The sequence below is a fragment of the Lipotes vexillifer genome, unplaced genomic scaffold (genome assembly GCF_000442215.2).
Source record: "Lipotes vexillifer unplaced genomic scaffold, Lipotes_vexillifer_v1.1 scaffold1762, whole genome shotgun sequence".
In the NCBI taxonomy this organism is placed as follows: Eukaryota; Metazoa; Chordata; class Mammalia; order Artiodactyla; family Lipotidae; genus Lipotes; species Lipotes vexillifer.
This window is the reverse complement of record NW_006787493.1, coordinates 489390-512456: the sequence shown is the minus strand read 5'-3', so window position 1 is coordinate 512456 and position 23067 is coordinate 489390. Positions and strand designations below refer to the sequence as shown.

The following is a 23067-nucleotide window of genomic DNA, read 5'->3' as shown; positions in this document are numbered from 1 at the left end:
GGGGGGGAGAGTCTCATTCTATATACTAACTTTATTCAACTTGGGGGGCAGGGTCAGTTCCAGGGCCTTCCTAAATGTTTAAAGAGCAAATACAAATTGCCATTACTAACACTAGAAAAGGCAAGCAGTGTTGTATTAGTTCAGAAGTATATAAAATTCAGAAGTATTTTTATCCATACTAGAAAAACTGCCTTTTAATTTACACTAATATACTAAAAAGTAAGCAAACTAAGTTTGCATTGCTTGAGCGTACACACACACACACAAACACTCGACCTAAAAGGACCCCACAAGGATGTGGGGATTATAAAACCAGAATAACCAGTTATCTTAAAATTCACTTGATTTCATTTGAAAGACAAGTTATCAAATTGCAACTAGAATTTATAACAATATAAATTCATGCAACATAATCCAAGCCACATAAATTCTCCCCTACTTAAGGAAACTAAATGCTTTAAGGAAAAAGAAAATGTGCAGTACATCATTTTAATCTCTTCCAACCAACTCTTCACATATTCATATATACTCACTACCACAGCTCGTTACAGTAAGAATTTCATGGATGAAAATTTTATTTACTCTCCCCTCACCCAACACACACACACACACACACACACACACACACACACACACTGCCAGTAATAAAAATAGATGTTACTCCTCCTTAAAAGTCTCTGTAAAATAAAGAAACTACAACACATGTCAAACAGAAGTAAGGAGGGAAAAATACAAAGAGGCCAAACTGAGACCAAAGTAATCGTAATAAAATTAAGAGGCTTCCTTAAAAAAGAAGAGGCTCAACAGGAGTTCTTTCTAAATAAAACTGAACAACATAGTGCTCAAAAAAATAGAAGGCTAACAATAAAAGGGTGAGCTAAAAAAATGTATCAAATTTAGTCAACAAAGGAAAGCAATGATGAAAACATCATTATCAAACATGGTAAAATTTATTTGGCAAGAGCTATAATGAGATCTTATAATGTCTTTATGCAATAATGGAAACAAAATTATTTACATAAAAAGTATATAAGTCAATGCAAAAACTATTAGAAACATGGGAAGTTTAGGAAAACATTACAGCATGTAATCAAAAATAGAACACAAAAGATATGAATAAAATTAATGAAGTTTCAGTGTACATATATCAAATTTTATACTTTAGAGCAGAGGCAGATTCACCACAAAATGAATGTTGGGTTTTGAGGCCCTTCATTTACACAAATGCCTCTTTTCTCATTCTAAACAAATATTCATCTGTGTACATAATTCTGTATTCTTTATTAAAGAGGGTCCCCAAAATCACATAGGCTTCAGGCCCCTCAACACTTGGATCTGTCCCTGCACTAAAGAAAAATATCGTCTCTAATGTCTAAAATTACCAGGTCCCGGGCTTCCCTGGTGGCGCAGTGGTTGACAGTCCGCCTGCCGATGCAGGGGACGCAGGTTCGTGCCCCGGTCCGGGAAGATCCCGCATGCCGCGGAGCGGCTGGGCCCGTGAGCCATGGCCGCTGAGCCTGCGCATCCAGAGCCTGTGCTCCGTAACGGGAGAGGCCACCGTGGTGAGAGGCCCGCGTACAGCAAAAACAAAACAAAACAACACAAAACAAAAGCCAGGTCCCTAGCCACAATGCCAAAAACAAAACAAAATATAATTAAGTCTATTGTACTGAATGTCCAGTTTTATACTCTGCATTTACCTCCTACTTAATGCGTATTTCCTCCTTGCCAAATACTCTCTTAAAAATTAATTTTAATGACATGGACAATTATTTAATCCATCTTTATTATTCATCATATAGGCCAGTGATCCTCAAACTTTTTGGCAGCAGGGACCAGTTTCATGGAAGACAATTTTTCCGGGGGCAGTGGTGGGGGGAGATGGTTCAGGCGGTAATGTGAGCGATGGGGAGCAGCAGATGAAGCTTTGCTCACTTGCCCGCTGCTCACCTCGTGCTGTGTGGCCCGGTTCCTAACAGGCCACGGACTGGTACTGGTCCACAGCCCAGGTGTTTGGGACCCCTGATATAGGCTATTTCCAAAATCTTGTTATTATAAGTAACACTGTCTCAAAACTTTGTATATAAATCTTTGCACCTTATAGCAAATTACTTCATCAGGAAAAATGCCTTGAAAATTAACTACTAGGTCAAAATTTATGACATTTAAGACTAATTCAGATTTTTGATTTACAATTTCAGCAGCAATGTGAGAGTACCCACATCCTTATATCTTTAACCTACAAGAGATAACCTTTTATTAATCTTTGTCACTTGATAATTTTAAAATGGCTTTTAAAAAAAGTTAACTAGGTTTTTATTTTTTAATTTTTTTATTATTTTTTAACATCTTTATTGGAGTGTAATTGCTCTACAATGGTGTGTTAGTTTCTGCTGCGTAACAAAGTGAATCAGCTATAGATATACATACATCCCCATATCTCCTCCCTCTTATGTCTCCCTCCCACCCTCCCTATCCCACCCCTCTAGGTGGTCACAAAGCACCAAGCTGATCTCCCTGTGCTATGCGGCTGCTTCCCACTATCTATTTTACCTTTAGTAGTATATATAAGTCCATGCCACTCTCTCACTTCGTCCCAGCTTACCCTTCCCCCTCCCCGTGTCCTCAAGTCCATTCTCTATGTCTGCGTCTTTATTCCGGTCCTGCCCCTAGGTTCTTCAGAACCTTTTTTTTTTTTTTTAAGATTCCATATGTATGTGTTAAAATACAGTATTTGTTTTTCTCTTTCTGACTTACTTCACTCTGTATGACAGACTGTAGGTCCATCCACCTCACTACAAATAACTCAATTTCGTTTCTTAAAATGGCTTTTTTTTGCTACTCAGTAAGGGGTGACAATTTAAAACATTTATTATACTTTGTTTTTTAATTGTCTGTTGCTCACCTGTTGCCATTTTTCTTCTGAAACATAGGAATTGTTTGTATCATCAGCCAATTTTTAAAAAATATGCAACCGTGAGATGCCTGAAATTAACCCCACACTCTCAAGGCCATAAAGAGGCACCCCAATACCCCACTGGATAGTGTCAGAGAAGGCCAAGTAGGAAGCCAGGACTTTCATCCCCACTGACCAATAACGAACCTCTCTCACCCAGGAGCATCACTGAAGAACATGAGGGGAGTCTGGACTTCCACCCCACCCAGCAGTAATAAGGAGTGTCTCCCCTCACCTCAGGTTCCAGTGGAACCTTGGTGAGGCATCTGGAATGTCTACCTCCACCTGGCAGTAATAAGGCAGCACCTCCACCTTCCTTCTGCCAGAGCAGCATCAAAGAGTCAGCTAACACAGATGGTTTGAGTAAGACCCAAAGCCTCAGAACAAAATGTGTTCTAGTTTCAACAGAAAATCCAAGAACCGGAACTTCCCTGGTGGTCCAGGGGTTAAGACTCTGCACTCCCAATGCAGGGGGCCTGGGTTCGATCCCTGGTCAGGGAACTAGATCCCGCATGCAACTAAAGATCCCACATGCCACAACTAAAGATCCCGCACACGGCAACTAAGACCCAACACTGCCAAATAAATGTTAAAAAAAAAAAAAATCCAAGAACCAGGAGGATCTCAAACTGAATGATAAAAGCTCATTCAACAGACACCCACATCAAGATGACAGAGATGTTAAAATCATCTGACAAAGACATTAAAGCAGTCTGGACAAAAATGTTTCAACAATTACAAACATGCTTGAAATAAATGGGGGGAAAAAAAAAGAAGTGTCAGCAAAGAAATCAAAGAGTCAGCAAACAAATATGTTATAAAGGACCAAATGGGAACATAAAACTGAAAAACAGAATAACCAAAATAACCAGAATGGAAGAACAGAAATAATCAAGGGACTGGAAGACAGTAGGTAGAAGCTACCTAATCTGAAAAACAGAGAGAAATAGGCTGCAAAAAAAATGAATGATGCCTCAAGGTCCCGTGAGACTGTAACAAAAGATTAAACATTCATATTATCAGCATACAAGAAGGAGAGGACAAAAAGAGTAGGGCTTAAAAAGTACTTGAAGAAATAATAGCTGAAAAATTCCCAAATTTGGCAAGACATAAAGCTGTACATTCAGGAAGATGAGCAAACCCTAAAAAGGTAAAAAACCTGAAGAAATCCACACCAAGACACATAATTAAACTTCTAAAGACTAAAAACAAAGAAAAAATCTTGAAGGCAGTCAGACAAAAACACCTATCTATAGGGGAAAAACAGAATGACAGCAGATATCTCATCAGAAAACATGAAGACCAGAAGTTTCACAATTTTTCAAGTGCTGAATTATCAATCCAGAATCCTACACCCAGAAAAAGTACTGTCTTATGGAAAAAAGATAGAGTTAGTATAAAGTATCTGACACCAGCAGACTTACCCGTAAAGGATGACTAAAGAAGTTCTCTGAACAGAAAAGAAACAATAAAAGAAGGAACCTCAGGAAGGAAGAACAGTTAGCAAAAATATGGATAAATGCAACAGGTTTTCCTTCTCTTGAGTTTTCTAAAGTATTCCTGAAAGTTGAAGCAAAAATTATGTATGGTCTGATGCAGTTCTATACGTATGCAGAAGAAATTTTTTTAAAAAGTTTATTATCAACAGGGGAGAGTAAAGGGACATAAAGGGAGGTAAGGTTTTTACACTTCACTCAAACTGGTAGAATGACAATACCACTCGACTGTGATCGTCGATGGAAATGGTAACAGTACGTCTAGGATTTTAGTTTTGTAGGTGTTCCCACAAGCACTATTACCATCTCCATTATATCGATGAGGATATAAAGGCTCAGAGTTGAGAAAGTATGCAGATACTAGTAAGTAGTGAATGAGACTCAATCCAATAGTCATCTGGATCCAAATCCTTACTGTATTTATTTATTCATTCATTCATTCATTCTGCATTAAAAAGAGTTTCTTGGGATTAAAACTTCAAAAACGTGGATGGGGAAAATTTTTTTTCACTAACCTCTAACCAGAAATTTAGCATTTCCTTCCATAAACCACTGTAGCAGTACCTGTGACTGTCACCAATAGAAATCACAGGTATTTCATATAACAGCTGTTGCAGATAAATCAGAACAGCATTTACACTCAACATGTGTTAACAAAGACTTCTGTTTTTAATATTTTGATAACTGTATTTAAATGTAATTGGTTTCTTTTATAAACCTATGTGGTATACATTTTAAAAAACAGTATTCTGAGGAGTCCAGAGGCTTTACCAGAATCCCAAGAGTCCTTTGTACCAAAGGAAAGGTCAAAGAACCCCCGCATGTAGAACATTTTCCAAATTCTGTCTACTACAAAAGTCTTAATGGATCACAGCTTCTACTTGCCACTGGAATGGGAAGAATGGCTCTCCTTATGAGAAGACACCAGAAGAAGAAAACCTATAAAATTAAACCATGCTAGAAGCAAAACACTTTTTCAAGTTTCCAAAAATCAATACCACAAGAGTCCAGTCCTTCCATGACATTCAGAATCCATCCAAAATCACCAAGAGACCCCTGCAACTTACATCATGAGTTAATTTGTAGGTAACACCCCCACCAAAGGAGATCATTCAAACCTCTAAACTCAAGAATAAGAGCATTTACTCCACCTTCCCCAACCTTCTACCTCTTACCCCCCTACCCCACCCACTTCCTCTTAAGCACACATTATAATCTTTAAATCTAAAGATGCCCTTTAATCACGTTTTCAATCCATTTCTTTATTGTGGGAATTAGCAACATCTAACCGTAGATACTTTCACACTGAAGAACACAGAATTCCTTTTCTCTCCCATCTTACCTCTCCAAAATGCAGAAGTACCCAAATAAAGGCAAATAAAAAGCTTTCATATGAACAACCACCAACAGCAATTTTTCTAATCCTATAATCACCCAAACTTGGAAATATGATTCCTTTTCATTCACAAGGCCATCAAATGGGTAGCATATTTTTAAATAAATAGATAATCCTATCCCCCCAAAATTATCAATTTTTGATGATAATAGTCCAGGAATTATCCATTTTATAAATGAGTGAATTTCATAAGCAAAAATGTTTAACAGTATAGCACACAGCACAGGTCTAGTATATAATACTCTAGATTTTCTTTTAATCCTTACTCACACCTATCTAAAACCACATTATGTGAGCATTCATTTTTTATATCTACTAATAGTCTAAGAATTTTATTCTGGGAAAAGGTAAAGGTATCAGTTCTTCATACAGGAAATTTAAGGCAAAATGAATCATCAGTTCCTGTAACCACCATGATGAAATCAGATACTGTGCTTTGGAGAAATCTTCAGAAACTGGGTATAGTAGTTTTAAAAGCAAATCACAACAAATACTCTTATACACACACATTCATACAAAAGTTTTACTCACAAACTCAATTATCAACTTTTTAACGTAATTAGAATCACACTTAAAGTCTTATTTGTTGTTTGAATAGACAGGGAAGAAAATAGTTTCCCACCCTGAAGGAAAACCCCTAAAGAACACACTTGTGTCTTGTGAACCAAATCACGATACCAAATGAACACCAAATGAAAGGCTCAAAGTTTCCATTTGACTACATAGTTAAGTCAATTTAGAGCAAATTCTTGTTCTTAATTAACCATAAAATATCTCAGAAAATGTTATGAAGAAAAAATATTAAGACTATTTATACCTACCTCCCAACTTAGGTAATAAAACATTAGCAATATGCCTGTAGACCCTTATATGTCCCTCCACAATCATACTCCCCTCTCCTCTCCTTCCCCACCCCAACAGATAATAAATACCTAAATTTGGTGTTTGCCATTTTCACGCATTTATACCACAGTGATACTCGTAAAACAGATACCTCAGTCTTGTGAAGCTACACGTTAGAGAGAGGATGCCATTACACAGCTTGGGCCCCACACTAGCTTTCATCGGTGCCATCATCAGCAGTTTTAGCAGAAATATCAAGTCATCAGGTGTGCTTCTGACTGAAACCTCACTTACTCTTCCCTTTCTCCACCCCTCCGCTATTCAGTGCTCCTCCAAGATTCATATTGGTAACAGTCACGTAACAGAATTCCATTCATTAAATGAGTATGTATCACTCTTTTCAGTTCCCCTCTAGAAAGTTGTTGGCATTTTTGTTCCAACTTAACATTCGTAGTTCTGTAGAAAGACCACTGAATTTTAGGAATCAGGAAAACCAACTTAAATCCCAACTTCACTGTTTACCTGCTATAGGACCTTGAGCAAATCACTTCTTCCCAAGCCTCCATTTCCTCAACTACAGAATGGAAATAATGATGCCCATGACAACGTCATGCCGCCTTCCAATCATAAAGGGTTGGTGCTGGTATAAAAGGAAATCATGTATGTAAAAGTCCTCTGAAAACAAATATTACATAAATGTAAAACATCACAAAAGGTAAATGCTAGTTATGACAAAATTCTTAAGAATTATTTTTAAAAGTTAAAATGTGGCCAATTAATTTTTAATAATTCACTAAATAACCTAATACTTTTACTACAGAACTTAAAATTACTAACAATGTTGAAATAAGGCTCGATTCTTTCAGTCTGTTTATAGCACAGTAACTTCTACAACTAAATAATTTGTTCTAAATTCCACAATGAATCAAGATTCTCACTTCTTTAGAAAGCATGATATAATGATTAGAAACTCTGTAAAACCCTCTAAAAGTTATACATAAATCATGTTTTTAAAGGTAATAAACACTATTGTACCGAATTGGTTTTTTCTTCTCTTCTCTTTTAAGTAATTTAGAAAACTCCAAGGAATGACAGATTTATTTATTGACTGTTATGGGAATGAGCCCCCACTCCCACCCTCACCCCATCAAAAAAAGAATACCACTTTGTCTTTCAGTCTGGCAAGAGACATTATCTAGGTGTGAAGAATGTCATGGCACCAAAGTAGGAACAGGTCGATTACAATCCAAAGCAATGAGACATTTATATATTATACAGAAAGAAGTAGGAAAACAATTTTTTAGAAAACTTAGGGTGGAAAAGGTCAAACAGGATGTAACAATCTAATTTTTTTAAACTCATAAACTCATGTGCTTTAGAATCTGAAAGGATCTTAGATATAATGTTTCAGCCACTTCGTTTTATAGATGAAAAAAAATCAAGGCCAAGAAAGTGTATATCTTTCTAAAGAATAAAGAAAATGTAGTAACTGGTGGCTTTTGCCCCTAAAGAAAATATGAGTATGACACAAGCATTCTTTGAGAGCATTAAAAAAAAACTCTTGTCACAAAACACAAATTGGAGGTAGCAAGTTTAAATAAGAAATGAAGAAGGAAATGAGGAAGGGAGAAAGGAGGGGCATCCAAGATAGAGTAAGAGACACAACCCCAAGAGCTCAAAAATAACTAGTTATTAACCTGGCCTCAGGACCTCTACCCATAAGATGTTAATTACAAAGGGAACAGTAGCAATTTTTCAGCAATTAACTAAGGGATCAGATTTCACATCAAAGGTTATGGAGAAATGTTGCCTCCTAAATATGATGTACTGGAGACTGCTCTTTTGTGATATTTATGCCAAAACTACACAATTTGATTCTAATGATAAGAAAACACAAGACAACCCAAATTGTGGGATATTTTACAGATAACTTTTAAGACTAAAAGACATGAAAAATAAGAGCAACATGCAATCCTGGATTGGATCCTGGGCAAAAAACTTTTTTTTTCTTTCGTTATAAAGGACATTATTGGCACAGTTGGTGAAGTTTGAATAATGTAAGTTAGAAATATCCTGATTTTGATAACTGTACAAAGGTTACATAAAAGACTCTCTTTTTTGCTCTTCAGGAAACAAACACTAACGGGGCATTACTTCCACAACTTACTCTGAAAAGGTTGAGGAAAAAAATGCACAGGATACTATGGAAGCACACGGGAGGGACACCTCATCCAATCTGGATATTCCCTCAGGAAAGGCTCAGATGAACCCTGAGTCACATCTAGAAAGATGACTAACAATTAGATTAAAAGGGCCTACTTGGTAAAGGATACAGCTAGAGTCATGGATGTACACTTCACACAGATCGTGACTAAGTGTGATGAGACTGTTTCTCCAGTCAGAATGCACTATGTGAGAGCAGGAATTTCAAATAGGTGTGGGGCAGGTGTCTGGGGGTTGCCAGGTGAGGGGAGAGCAGTAGCTAAAACAGCAAGCGCAGGAGTAACAGGAGACTGATCACAGACAGGCAGGAGGGAGGCCAATAGATACTATAAACAACCCTTCACTGCCTATTCAATCCCAGGTTTCCTAATTTCAACTAAATGGAAAGTGCTTCATGAACCTAATCAAAGAAAAACTTCAGCAAAGACTTCATTATTAAGGTAACTCACTTAATAAAACGTGTTTTATTTGGGCAATGTAATAGAGCATAGTCCCCTCAGGTGCTTTGTAATCAAGAAAATATGGCTTCAAGTCCCATCTCAGTCATTATTGTGGGATCTTGAGCAATTTATTTAACTTCTGAGCCTCAGTTTCCATGTCTGCAAAAAAGAAACAATAAATTGTAAAGATTAAGGCAATGTTTGTAAAGCTTTTAGCATGGTATCTAACAGAGAAAATGTTCAGTATGTATTAGTCATTACTGATTCAAACTACTCTTCATAGGTCCTTGTTCCTTATTAAAAAACAAAACAGATCTTGAAGCCCTTAGTATTATAATTCAGTTACTGTGTAAGATAGTAAAATGAATTGAAGTACAACCACCTGCTCAAAAAAACATAAACTGAAGTCTACCTATATAGGTTCTGTACAAACTTTATAAAACACAAAATCACAGCTTTTCATCTTATAATTCTATTGAAGCTTATTAATACAAACACAAGGTTAAAAAAAGAAATTAGAAGATGCCAGTCTCATCATCCAGATGCAACTACTTATTTGGGGACATTATTTAAGTTTGGTGCCTTTTTCAATGTTTAACACAACTTGTATAAATATTTTACATCTCCAACTTTAATTCACAACAAAAAATGACAAAGGTGACAAGGTTTAAATCTGTTACTCATAATCCATTTTAGCATCATTCTAAATAAATAGCTATTGAGAGGCATAAAAGTGAAGAAAAGTCATTAAAGCAATTGGCAGGATCCATTTTAAGTAATATAGTATAGAATATTACAAGGGGTTCCATTAAAAAAAAAAGGAATGTGGGGTATTTTGTGACAGGCCAGTAAGACAGCTGGAACAAAGCTGTTGGAGCAACAGCTGTGCACCATGTACTGTTCTCATCTAAAACCACAAACTAAAGTAACCCATGTCAGACAACTTCATTTGACTAATCAGCTCAGCCAATGGCTTCTTCCTGAAACTATCTGCTATAAAGAAATCTAAATACATAATTTGCAATTTGAGGAAGGAAAAAAAATAAACAAAACATCAGTCTGTGTCTTTAAAATGTAAAATTAAAAACTGAGAATCACACTGCAACAGAAGACAACGTTTTCCATACTGTTTTACCACCTGCTAAAATTATGACCATAGAACCTATGAGACTTCATGATGGTAAGGAAATAATCCCAAAATCCAACATTTGATGAAGTATGAATTACTAACATGCAAGCTCACCAATTTCTACTCCATTCTTAACTTTCAACTTTGCACTTTTGATTTATGTTTACCATAAAACACTGCAATGGTTATAAGAAAGTTTTAACATTAAGTAACTTAACAATTAAAAAGAAGCTAATTCAAACCAACTTGTTAGCATGGACCATGGCAATATCTGAAAATAATAAATTCATGTAGTACTCAATTAAGCTACTATTATTATTCATTTAAACGTCTGCAAGTTATTAAATTATCACAGACCTACACCTTTGTTTTATATTTTATCTCCATTTTCTGATTCCAAAAACAATGAACCTTTCTCTCACCTCAATTCACTCCTTTCTCATTTTAAGCAAGATATACACCTGTGTGCACTTGCGCACATGCATATACACACATAAGGCGAATTTCCCTACCTTATTTAATTGATATATCTTAATTCCAGAGACAAAAGAGACAAAATTACAAATTTAATATTTACATATCTTTTCCACAAGATTTTTGAAACTTAAATGTTCTATCTATCACAAATCTTCCTTTGCAGTTTGACTCAACTACTTGCTTACTGTTCTTTTCCTTTCAGCTAACAAATTGCTGACTGTTGTAATCTCAACCACATGTCATCATTTAACCGAGGCATTAAGAGAAAACCCACCAGGAAACAAGACAAAAGTAATAAATCTTTAAGACCTTACTCTCAAGCTGTTTTACATTTCCTGAGTCAGAATTTCCAGAGAGAAATTAAAATAGGACAATCTTCTCCAAAGATTATTTTGAATAAAACTGAATGCTGTGGATCAACTGCTAAAACTTCTAAAACTCCAGATTCAAATGTGCATATGTCACATACAAACAATCTTTTAATTACAGAGAAACTCTGAAATCCAAAATCAGAAACAGTTTAGTTCTACATCCTCTTCAGTGACCAGCAGCTATGGAACCATAATAGATACAACTCATGTTTCCTAAGACCTCTTTTTTCCGATTATTTATTATGCCCTGCTCAAGACCCAACACTAGCAATTAATAAATACTAATAAATATTTTGCTATATGCTTACTTCTATGTAACAAAAGTATTCCTCGTCTATGACACTCAAAATCTAAATATGAAGAATAAAATGTACAAACAAGTATAACCAAGGAGCAGACATTCGGGCAAAATTTCCAAGCCTATAAAAATTCTCTATTAAAATACTCATTTTACTTGTAAACATTCTACTGTTTATAGAGTTTAAAATAGTGCCAAAGTGAATCAAACACAGAATGGTTATCTTATCCAAAGCCACAGTCATATAGTGGCTAAATCAAGATCTAGAGAAATATCTTAACTCGCAAGAAGGATTCTTTATACTACGTCAAACTGCCTGTTCTCAGATAAGCAGTATGAGCTTTTCCAGGTCTAGGACATCTTTTTAAAAAACAAAAACATGGCAGCTGTGGAGTTTAATTTCACAGACTACTTATGACTATGACAAAGGCAACCACAAGGAATAAGTTTCTCAGACACAATCTCTACTTTTAAAATAATCTCATTTTTTTTGCTCTCAATGCAGGGAAAATAAAGCAACAAAAACAAAATTAAGTCTGCAAAAACAAAGGTTAAAAGCAAAGAATATAAAATATAAAAAGAGTAAAAAGGATCAAAGCAAATTTATCTAGATTATTTCACAAATACATAATCATATTATACAATAAATGTGAATGGGGTGAATTCTACTGCTAAAAGACAAAGACTCTCAGGTTTGATTTTTAAAGATCACATTATGTATTATTTACAAAAGCTTACCATAAAATGACCAAAAAAAAAAAAAAGTAAAATATAAATGAAATAAATGCATACAAACAAAAAATAGAAAGGGTAACATTAATATCACAGGTTGAAATTCAAAGTAAAATTCTGCACAAGACTGGTACTATTTAATCATAAGAAAGATGTAATCATCATAACATTTTATATACCAAATTATACAACATCAAAACAAAGCAAAATTAGAAATGCAAGGAAAAAATTAAAACAAATTTAATAAAAATTTCAGAGCTTCACAGATTAAAAATACATGAGAAAAAAGGATACAGAAGATTTGAATAATACAATCAACAAATTCCATTTTAACAGATTTATGTAAAACTTTGCACCTTATAAACTACACATAAATACTCATTCTTTTCTCATGTTCTTGGAGTATTTACAAAAATCAATGGTATGTTTAGCCATTAAAAATTCTTAATGTTCCAAAACAGGGAATTTACAGGTCGCATTCTTTGACCATAGCCCAACAAAGCTAGAAATCTACAGAGAGCCACTCAATCCTTGCTCAAATTTAAATCATGTAAAAATTAAGGGAATAGGGCTTCCCTGGTAGCGCAGTGGTTGAGAGTCTGCCTGCCAATGCAGGGGATGCGGGTTCGTGCCCTGGTCCAGGAGGATCCCATGTGCCGCGGGGCTGCTGGGCCCGTGGGCCATGGCCACTGAGCCTGCGCGTCTGGAGCCTGTGCTCCGCAACAGGAGAGGCCACAACAGTGAGAGGCCCACATACCGCAAAAAAAAAAAAAAAAAAAAAAATTAAGGGAATATCCAAACTGAAATTAAAATTATCTAAGAATAAAAAGTACAAGATTTCATAACAAAAGAAATAATGCAAAATCAGTTTTACAATGCTTTTACAAAAGTCATTAAGGATACTACAGACTTTGTGATGATGGTAATGTGAACATTCTAGGAAACCTCTTACTAGAAATCCTTTCAAATACCTTTCAAATATAAATTATAGCAGATAAGTTACTTAAAGCACTACTGTGAGAAATAAATGGCAATCAATCCCATTTTTTAAAGAAAGGAGAAAGCACAACAAAGTTTATATATGAAATCGTAAAATACAGCATAAGCATACTTCAGATTACACACACACACACATACACACACACACACACACACACGCATGCACGCTAAAGAAAGGACTCCAACTTTTGATTCTAGGCCCTTCTAATTTCTATACCTACAAGAAAAATCTTTGCATTGATCTGCATTTTACAGCTTCACACACACACACTCTCCCTCCACTATCTTCCCTAGCCTCTTCTACTTGCCTCAATTCAGAAAGCTTAGATTTGAAGTATTAATAAACTTGAAAACTATCCCTTTTAACCACCTCTAATTCTCCAAAATTATACCTCTCAGCCAAAAAAAAAAACCAAAACATAAATTTGGCTGAATGTCTTAGCAGATTTCATAGAATTTCATATTTGTTGATACTCCAAATATCAAAGCTCCCTAATATCAACTTGTCCATCAGCATCAAAAAAAAATGGGAATCTCAGTGTCCTGCAGGAAATTCTGAGGGACGGCCAGTTCTTTATTTCCAGCACCAAGAATGGCTAAGATCAACTGGAATCTCAGCGTCTGCAGTAATTCTGAGGGACAGCCAGTTCTTTACTTCCAGCACCAAGAATGGCTAAGATCAACTCATCGTAAGAGGATAAATTTAAAAACTACATTCTGCCACTCAAGAAAAAACCCTTCCCTGGATGGAGTTGTTTCCTTAAGCAGTACCAAGCTTTAGAAAATACCAGTTTTGTGGCCTTAAGAAAAGACAAGGGAACATCACCACTGATTAATATTAGACTGAGATATCAAGGGCATTAAATCTGTTTAAGAGAGTAATTTGATTTGACATCCAGAAAATTTCATCAGTGATACAGAAGGCAAATTTGACAAATTCTTGAATGGAGTCTATCTTAGCCTTCTCACTGATTAACTTAAGAAAATATGGAACAATGATTTCAAAGAATCGATGCACAAGTAGGTATTTCAGAAGATAATTGGGAAAATGACTTCAAAAATGAAGAAAAAAACTTTCCCAGACCTGAGACTGTTTCATCATTTCTCAGAGAAAACTGGTGATCAGAGAAAAACTTCTAGTCATATCCTGATAAATGTTTCCATTTCCAGTGATAAGAGAAGGCTACAAGCATACAAATAGAAAACTAGTTATTCCTGCAGAATAGAAACTTGAGGCCAGTTAGATAAAGGCAAAGACACGGAAGATAAATAAAGCAGTACCTCCAACTGCTATAATACAAAAGTCTTGGGATCCAATAATTTTATACTCAGCCAAGTCATCATGTATCACGCAAAAGTAAAATTTTAATCTTAGACTAAAAAAGTACTCGAAAGTGTTCTCTAAATAACAATTCAAAGTAAAAACTAGCTGCTCAGGAGGACTGCTTGTAAGCACTGAAACCAGTTAGAATGAAAGAAATGGCAAATAAAAGCAACAGCTCCTAATGAGAAAGGGGTTAATACCACTGAGTGTATCTACAATTACAATAACAAAATCAAATGCAAAAGACAAAAAACAATCTCTTAAAAAACACTGCAGTCACACACACTTTTGGTTGCTTTAAATAAGGATATTTGGGACTTCCCTGGTGGTCCAGTGGTTAAGATTATGCACTCCCAATTCGATAACAATACCTTATGGGCAGATACTTTGAGACTATGTTAATATCCAGCTACTCTCAAACTTTTACATACTACTTTTAACATCCATTTATGATTCTTACTTAAATCAGTTGCTTGACTGCCAAATGGTGATTTTCTAATTCTACCATTTCCTCTATGTTTATTAGTCAGAATTCTACATTAAGGAAGAACTTCCCTTCCTCCTTCATTTATTTATCCTTATGGATTCTTAGATTCTTACATTATTTATGGGCAATAATCAATTACTATCATTATTTATTTTGATGATGATACTGTCCCAGAGTTAGCCAATGGGAGTTCTTCCAGGCTGGCTGTGTCTCTTTGACACGTCACTATCATTTTGTTTTCTGAGCAGCTCTTTACTTTCTGGCACTATAAGATGCTCCAAGCTCATCTTCTAGTTTTTCCTTGCCCCAGCCCGGGGATCAGTCATTTCTCCAAGGTTCCTTTTAGTAAAGAATGGTATTTAGAAACCAGGATCCAGCACTGGGTGTTCTCACTGTTAATAGGGTGTCACTGTTTCTATGCACTCTCAACAGAGCTGGAAAAAAGATGTATAGATAGATGTGTTTATGAGTATCCACATACACCTATTTCTATATCTAACTTTATACTTTTTAAACCATGAGTTCATGCCAGTATGCTCAATTCCAATCAAGCATCAGGAGTTCTTCCTAGCCTTCACCCTTTCCACAATTATAACTCCCTTCTCCAATAGTGAGGAACTTGGCTCCCATTTTCCACAATACATTTACTAACTTCCTTAATCCTAGTATAGAAAATTGTTTCAGAATTACAAACCCATGCCTCTATGATGAAGGAGGGGGGGAAAAAGCCTATTAACCAGAGTTCAGTGTTTATTTCGAATTCTTTTTGTCTTTATCCTGAGGACATAGTCCAAATGCCGGGTTCAAAAGTTACTTACATTAGTTTTTTTTTCTCTCCCTCCTTCAGTGTGGTTATGTTAGTCATCTGATATAAAGTTCAGTTCATCTGTTTTGTTTGTATTCCACCTTTTGATTTTATTGGTGCTTGCTGTTTATATACTGAGTATGTGAAACATTAAACATGGTTCCACAAGTCAGACAAGTATCCTCAGAAGAGTCACTATCCCTATTCCCTCTATCGCTTTCTCCTTATCCCTACCTACCCCCATAGCTAACCAATAATCTCTTTAATCTCAAATTCATCCATTCTGTGCTGTTTTTGCCCCAACGAGTACAGTCCTATTTTCTCATTTCCTCTTCTTTCTTACACTAAGAGTAGTATATCAGTAATACAGTAGATACTTTTGCACTTTGTATTCTTCACTGAACAATTTATCCTGGAATGCATTTCCCATCAGTTCATAGAGATGGTTCTTATTCTTTTTATAGCTGCAGAATGCTCCACTGGGTGAATGTACCATATTCTATTCAACTTCTCTCTCTCCTGTAGGTTGTTTCTAATGCTGTGACCTCATGCACATGTATTTTCATACTGTTGGAAGTACATTTTCAGGGTAAATTCCTAGATCTGGGATTACTGAGTCAAAAGGTAAGCACCTATGTAGTCAAATCAACATCCATTTTATGTCTCCTGATATAATGCACTGAGAAGAACACATCATTTCTGTGCTATTCCTGCCCCCAAAATGAATCTAACCATGAAGAAACAAACTCAAATTGAGGGAACTCTACAAATAAATAACTAGCTTGTACTCAAAGATGTCAATGTCATAAAACACAAAGACTAAAGAACTGTTCCAAATTAAAGAAGACATGGAAACTAAGTGCACTGCATAATCTGAGATTTTCTTTTGCTGTAAAGGGCATTATTGGGACAACTGGCAAAATCTGAAAAAGTTCTGCATATTACATTAGTAATATATCAATATTAATTTCAGATTTTGGTTATACACTATGTTTATGTAAGCAAGTACCCTTGTGTTTAGGAAATATACATGGAAGTATTTAAAAATAAGGCAGCATTGTCTTCAACTTACACTCAGATGATTGAGAAAAAAACAGTGCATATACATGGGGGGGAGGAATAAAACAAATACAGTAAAATGGTAGCATGTGGGAAATCTGGGTAAAGTTTTTTTAAAAAGCAACATCAGATATCATGTTGGCATGTATATCCGTACTTTCAGTACTGAACATTTACTAACTTGTATATAAATTCTTTCTCCTAGGAAAAAACACCATCATATGAGGTGACAAGATAAACTGGCTGGCAATATTAAGCTACTAATATATACAAACAACCAATTCTGTAACTATAATATTTTTAATTAAACTATGATTTAATGTTATTTAATGTTATATCACCAATAAACAACTGGTTTATCACATTGTTCTTATAAAATACTAAATCTAAAATATAATTTAGAAGGAACTCAAGTCCAATATAGCTCCAGTAGCACAATTTTAGCCAACTTCTATTTCTTTGCTTCTTTCAAAACCACACAGTAAATAAATTTTAAAAACCATATATATATATATATATATATATATATATATATATATAATCTTTGTCTATTTCATAAAGGCCTGAGAGACATTTTTCTTTGTGAAATAGAAATAAATCAAATGGCTACCAAGGACATCACTTTACACTAAGTTTCAATCCCAAACTCAGACTTCATGGCTGTACCCAAAGGAATTCAAGAACAAGGCCTTTCAAGAAGATTCAATGACAATTAACTCTACATTGTTTACAAGCAGAGTCTTTTACTCATTATCACTTTTCAGCAAGGAACTAATACCCTAAAGACACTTCTATTTTTCCTCACCAAAAGGGGCAAAAAAAAAAGTAATAAACGTTAATGCAGCATCACAAAATCTGTTTCTATTTTATGAGATCAATTTTAATTTGAAAAAGGAACCTTTAAAATTTTTTTAAATAATACAGCTTTAAGAAAGTCTCTCTCGGGCTTCCCTGGTGGCGCAGTGGTTGAGAGTCCGCCTGCAGATGCAGGAGACACGGGTTCGTGCCCCGGTCCGGGAAGATCCCACATGCCGCGGAGCGGCTGGGCCCGTGGGCCATGGCCGCTGAGCCTGTGCGTCCGGAGCCTGTGCTCCGCGGCGGGAGAGGCCACAACAGTGAGAGGCCTGCGTACCGCAAAAAAAAAAAAAAAAAAAAAAAGAAAGTCTCTCTCTGCACTCCTCCCCCACTTTAAAGTTAGCAATTTACTTTCCTCACTGAATTAAACAGACTAGTTTCATTTCAAAGCTTAGGAATGACCCTTGACATTTCAGCAATACAGATGAATTAAAAATCCCATCCCAGTAGGTAGCTGCCAGTCATCACTTTGCCTTCAAATGGTATTGTACCAAGGGAAAGCAGAATTCTCAATCTACTCAATAGAAGTATCCCCACTAAACTCCTGCAACTTCCGCATCCCAAGACAGACAGACAGACACACACACACACACACACAAAAGTTAAAAACGAATGAGTTTTAAGAAACTCTAGGTTAGAATTTCTCCTCTGACAAAAGCAGTCATCCTCTAAAAGAAAGTGTTCTTCCTTGAGTGCCTAACATTTGTATCTAGGAATTACAATGTCTGAGTCATCAGAAACACTTCAGCTCCTTGGGACTTCCCTGGTGGTCCAGTGGTTAAGACTCCGCCCTGCCAATACAGGGGACGTGGGTTCAATCCCTGGTCAGGGAACTAAGATCCCATATGACACACAGTGCGCCCAAAAGACTAGGAAAAAAAAAATCATTACAAGAACCATTTCAACTCCTACCAAAATGAGGAAATCTCTAGTATGTACCACCACTAGGAGGGGTACCTTATATTTCAATGCTAAGAATTCATTTGTAAATTACTCCGAAAATATAAAACAGTAATTTGCACACTAAAAATAAGTCTACAGTATAGTTTCAAATTCACAGATAAAATTTATTTTAAGTGATTTCTAATGCAGGGCACATGTTCAAGATGTAGCCACAGAAGAGAAATTCAGGAATCTAAACTCACAAACTTCACACAAAAAGATCAACTAACTTCAACACAAATGCATGTGCCTTGAAATCTCTTCTAGGATCTCTGCCCCAGGAAAAGGCAATGGAAAAACATTCACCAAAACGCAAATTAGGTAAAAAGCAATGTCTGAGTCAGCTCCAGGCTAACAGGTTGTAAGACTGACTAAAACTCAATAATTGAGAAATCAGCTACCCGCTACATAGCTCAAAATCTGACAAACTGCTGAATAATAAGTCAGGATGCTAAATGAAGAACAGAGGCTGGGAAATTCCTCTCCTTAATTCTGTAAAACAGGTATGGTCTTTTCTCAGAGTTGCCAGAAAGCCCAATGGTTACTCCATTATTTCCAAAAATCAACGCTCAACTGATAAAATTTCCCCAACTCAAAATGGGATCAACATTCATTACCTAAATATCATACAAAAGTGAGGAGAGGAGTATGAGGCTGAGGGGAAAAGGGGCTGAAGACTTAGATCAGATCACATGTCAAGAAAAAATGAATAAATTACAAATTTAGTTTTAGAGGAACAAGATACAGAAGTAAAAGCAACAAATTTATTATTTTACTTATTCTTAGATGGCACTGTGCTGAATGATTTGGATAAATTATTTTATTTACTCCAGAAACCCTAAAGGTACTAATATTAGTCTCCCTTTTCATACAGGAAACTGAGGCTCTGAGAACTTAAGAAACTTGACCTAAGACACATACCTAGTTTGTTAACTGAGTAAGAAAGAACCTAGAATTTCAAAGGTGCAGAGATTTGTTCACCCAAACCCAACATTTTATGGAGGAAATTAAGCCCTTAAGAGATTACAGACAATTAAAAGATTCCCCAGCATCACCTGAGTAGGGGGACCTAGAACCCAGATAGTCAAGGCTCTTTCCATTTCACTTTGTACAATGTTAAGATCATTTCCTAACGATAGAATCCACTCATCGTTTAGGGGCTGTATTCACCAACAAAACTTAAGACGTCTGTCAAAAAACTATGAACAGAAACGAGGAGGTCATGCACACACATATACTCTTAATAATATTTTACATTTTTAATCATGGATGTTTTATGATGTGTTACATTCATTTTTAAAGAGAAAAAGCCATCTCAATTAAGTAATTATAGCCTTAATTTCCTAATTTTGTAGCTTTTCATATGCATAAAAGGCAACAAGTAAATTTAAGGTGAAGGAAAGTCAGGGTTAAAGGCAAAGTTGTTTTTCAAGCTCTCCACTCCCAAATGTGTTCATTATATTTTTTCTACTCAAGATTACATAATAGAAAAATACATACTGAACACTGTAAAAAAGTGTCATATCTCAGGAGTCTTACAAAATAAATAAAACCAATTTGTACCATACTGATCTCCTACAGAGAGAACTAGCTTCCGCTCATTAAGGTTACTATCCTTCTGCAGTCTCCTCTCCTTCCAATTACTACTGCGAGACAATCATAACAGAATGAATTTTAATTTCCCAGGAGTCAGACAATAAACAGCAGCTCTATTAAGTGTAGATGATAGTCACCTTAGCTCCATAAGCTAAGATTAATAGAGTAACAACAATAATAATAATGTTTGTAGCCTTACTATGCACCAGACACTGTTCTAGGCCCTGAACATATGTTGACTCATTTAATTTTCACAACTGTATGTGGTACTTTGTATGTCCCCAGTTCACAGATGGGAAAAACTAAGGTACTGAGAAGTTAAGTAGTTTACCTAAGATTACACAGGCAGCAAGTGGTAGAGATGAGACTCGATCCAGGTCTGGTTCCTACCTCTCCAGAAAGCCTCCTCAAAGTCAGAGGTCATGTTCCTCCCTTTCACTGGCCCCAGGTCACGGGCCTATCCCACTCCCCTCCTTGCCTGCTTCCTCTCTCCAAGCTAGCATATGACTCCCCCACTCCCCATACTCAGGTAAGACATGTCCTCTCTTCCCACCATCACGTCTACACAGTACTCTCATCAATCCTTCCCAAACTGACTTTTCCTCGATTCTGAATTCCCTTTGCATTTAAACGTGTTAACAGAAGTGTACACATAAGCTTATAATAGCCATCATTAATGGAGCACATACTACATACTAGACACAATGCTAAGGATGTTCCCATAATTTAAAGGATTATGAAGACTGCGATCAGACCCATTTTACTGAAAAGAAAATTGAGGTTCAGAGAAGCTAAATAATATTTTCACAATGTTCTCCCAGTAAATAAATAACACAGCAAGATCTAACACTCAAGTCTGTAAGACTCAAAGCTCACACTCTTTATGTATAAATACACGTCTCTCATGAACACATGCCTCTTTTACTTCTTTTAAATCTAGAGTACCTAGATACAACACTATTCATAAAGGTGTTTCTTTAACAAATGAATTCTAGAAAATTATTAAACAGACAGAAATTACGGTTATCTTAATGGTTTCTAATACTATTTCCAAAAACAAAAGGTTCCAATACCTTAACTAAATAATTAACTTACAGATTCAAATACATTTCGATGGTCCCTCCCCGCAAAACACTAAAGAAATATTTGTGGTTTAAATCCTTTTAGGTAACACTATGTTTTTTTTGAACACTATTTATTAATACTGGAACCCAGGATTATTCTCTCACTCCTCACCAACCTCCCACCTCCCCGTACCTACAGCTCCCAAAGAAAGACTTGGCTATAAATTGTTTTGCTTTGCCATCAGTCACTTAAAGTATCTCTTGGCCCTATGAGAAATAGCAACATGATGGGCATCTCTGATTCTGCAGCTAAACTGCAGCTAAACTGAAAGGCCAAGTTGCCCATCTCACCTCTTAGTGTGATTTTTTTTTTAACCCACTAATGAGCATACTGTAAATGCTCACTACATAAACATCTCTTCCTGGATACAAAGGTTTTAGCAGCAGTTTTTAATACTTTGAAATAGTATAACAGCAATTATTGCTCATTTAGTCAACGTGAAAGGTAACCATCCCATTTATGTTACAGTACTCGGTATTTTAATGTCACTAGAAACATTAAGTGAAACGAAATACGCTATTCAAGTATGCCAACTGATAACAAATGGGTCAAACAAAAATATTTCACCAAAGCATCTTAAACAATACTCTTGATATACTGAGAGTATCTTTGTTACCTGTTATAACGCGATACCTTCATTCTCTCCCAGCATATGCCACACCTTGTAGGCTGACAAAAGCAGAGAGATAGCTGGGCTTCTCTCTTTTAATAGTCCCAAAAAAGATCACTCAAACCTCCTACCAAGAGCAAATCCTAAGAATCAAGAATTCCACCGCCCTTTCCTTTACAACCCGACTTTCCGCCTCCAGCTACCAGAGGATTGGGGGTGGGGGAGAGAGAGGCTGGAACGGACACAGAACGCACGACTCGGTCGGTCATCTCCCAGCCTGGCCCACCCCAAACTTCACCTTGGCACAGCGAGAGGCAGGAAGGCACCAGGAATACCTAGGAAATGGTCTCACCCCTATCGGAAAACATTCTTAACTTCCTCGAGGCCACCATTTCCCTGGGGCATTATCACACACTCCCACTCGGACATATTACCTAAGAGATTACTTAAAAGAAAAGCACAAACACACACAAAGAGAAACACTGCTTGAAGCGGGCAGCTCCGGCTCGGCGTGCGCGAAGAAGCACGGAGATCACGCGGAGCCGCGGCCAAGTTGCCACCGGGATTGCACCCACGGTGCAGGAGGCGGCCGGGGCGGCTGGAAACCCAGCGCGCGGGGCTCCAGCCCCACGCCCTACGCCCGGCGCCCCAGCCTCGGGGCAGGAAGCCCGGCGCGGCAGCGCTGCGTCTCCCGAAGGGCTCGGGCCGCGGCCGCAGCGAGAAGGTGCGCTTCCCACCCCGCCAGCTCCGCCCTCCCGGATACATTCCTGAGAAGCCCGACTCCCGAAACGCCGAGCTGGGCGCCCAGCAGGCAGGAGCGGGGCGCCCCGACCGCAGGGCAGTAGGGCAGAGCCGGCCGGAGCCCCCCGCCCGCCTCCCGCCCACCCCCGGCCCGCGCGGCACC

At 36.9% G+C, this 23067-nt stretch overlaps 1 protein-coding gene and 1 non-coding gene across 3 annotated transcripts in view; one reads left to right on the top strand and one right to left on the bottom strand.

Annotated features, from left to right (window-relative positions):
* Positions 1-22914, bottom strand: part of RRAS2 (RAS related 2) — a 72275-nt gene extending 49361 nt beyond the window's left edge. Inside the window, exon 1 of one of the 2 annotated variants that reach the window (XM_007460218.1) lies at positions 22650-22914. The gene's annotated coding sequence lies outside the window, so the exon portion shown is untranslated. Of the gene's footprint in view, positions 1-22632 lie in introns of both variants that reach the window. The other variant, XM_007460217.1, reaches the window with a different exon arrangement.
* Positions 3385-3457, top strand: TRNAG-CCC (transfer RNA glycine (anticodon CCC)). Its single transcript has one exon. It is a non-coding gene; the product is annotated as a tRNA-Gly (tRNA).
* Positions 22915-23067: the final 153 nt, after the last annotated feature.